Here is a 1968-nt window from a genome sequence, read left to right on the forward strand (position 1 = left end):
AGTGGTTTCAGTATTCTCTTATTAATCAAGTGGAATGGATTAGTTCACGAAGAAATAGAAACAGCGCTGAGTTAACTAATATTTCATGGTAAATATGTGTGTGTGTGGGGGGGGGGGGGGGTACCAAATTTATTTATTTTTTAATATGAGAGGGACATGTCCCCTGCACATATAATTGATGTACAAACATATACAAAAATACTACTTTAAAGAGTCATTTCATTGTTATTAGAATTGTGAAACAAACAAAATAAGACAACAAAAGACAGAAAATCTAAGTATCCATTACAATCCTCCACTGAAGTCTGCACTTTACAGAGCCACCTTTTGCATCAGTTCCAGCATCAAGTCTCTTCAGTTACAACTTTACAAACACAGTCAGTCTAGCTGCTAGAAATATTTTCTGTTTATCTTTCCTAAACTGCTCCAGCTCCTTCAAGGTACTGTACATGGCCACCAGCTGTGTACAGCAATCTTTAAACCAAACCAGAGATTCTCAGTTGCCAAGAAATGGTTAGTGGGCACATCCTCTTTTTGCTTAAGTGGTTTAGCTCTGACTGTAAACAGCCCATAGGCGTCACATCAAGAATATGTGAAGGGGACATGTCCCCCTCACGTAAAAAAAAAATTACGGACCCCTCCCCCTCACCCCGAAACACACACACACACACTTGCCATGAAATATTAGTTCACCCAGCACTCCAACATTTTTCTCATCTGGACAGTTTCTTTTTTTGTGCTGAAACGTTTCGCCTTCGGTCCGGAAGGCTTCATCAGTCCAGGAAACACACAACACAAAACTGATTCTTCTCCCAACAGCTCACTCTAAAGTGGAACAAACCAGTTCTGCTTTCAGCACACACACAAAAAAAGAAACTGTCCAGATGACCTGAGTGAAAAATGTTGGATTGTATACCTGGATTATTGAGCATGGACTTTGTTGTTTACCCAGCGTTGTTTCTATGTCTCTATGAACACATCCATTCCACTTGATTAACAGGAGAATACTGAAACCAGTAAATGTCCACTCGAGGTTTTCCTGGTTACCTACAACAACTCACCTGACCACATTAAGTGCAGAACCACTAGACTGAGGAACAGCTTCTACCCTGAGACTATTAGACTCATGAATCTCTAACCAGGATAATCACAGTGAAAAAAAATCACTCTAATACCACTTGATTGTTGATATATGCTGCTGATTGTCCATGCTGCTGATTTATTTCATGCTGCTGTTGCTCGGCATATTGTTGTTGTACTACTAGTGCTGAGTGTATTTTTAGTTTACCGTATTTCTTAGTTCATATCTTAGATCTTATTGCTGTTTTTCTTTACAATTTATACTTTTGTTGGATGTAACTGGGACCCTGTGTACACAATTTAGTTCCACCACATGTACCACATGTGGTGCGAATGACAATAAAGAAACTTTGAGCTTAGCACTACGTTAGTGCCAGCAGTTGTTGTCCAACCAGAAATACTGAAATGCTATTTTGCTCAAATGCTCACTCTGTCCATCCAACTGCCCACACTTCATTAGCGTAAATAAATTAAATGGATTCCTGAAAACCCTGTGTACACACGTTTGTGTTGGAGTTTCACCATTTTATGATAGAAGAGCTTATTTTCATGGAGCCTGCAAAGAAAGATGGGTTTCACATGTGTGGCAAAACTTTCAGGATACAGTAATTCGATTCGTAAAATTATATATATATATATATATATATATTTAAATTTTCTTCTTTCGGCTGCTCCCTTCTTAAGGGGTCGCCACAGTGAACTAAGTTGCACGAAGACTTGGCAGTTATTTTTACGCCTGATGTCCTTCCTGATCCAACCACAGACACTGAGCTACCACAGCCCTCTGTGTGGAGCAGAGAGCTGCTATCTAGGACACTGGAGGAGCAGATGGTGGGCCTTAAGGGCCTTGCTCAAGGGCCCAGAGAGGGACGAATGAGGGTGGGGGCA

This window comes from Nematolebias whitei, chromosome 15 (genome assembly GCF_014905685.2).
Source record: "Nematolebias whitei isolate Nwh7 chromosome 15, NemWhi1, whole genome shotgun sequence".
Classification (NCBI taxonomy): Eukaryota; Metazoa; Chordata; class Actinopteri; order Cyprinodontiformes; family Rivulidae; genus Nematolebias; species Nematolebias whitei.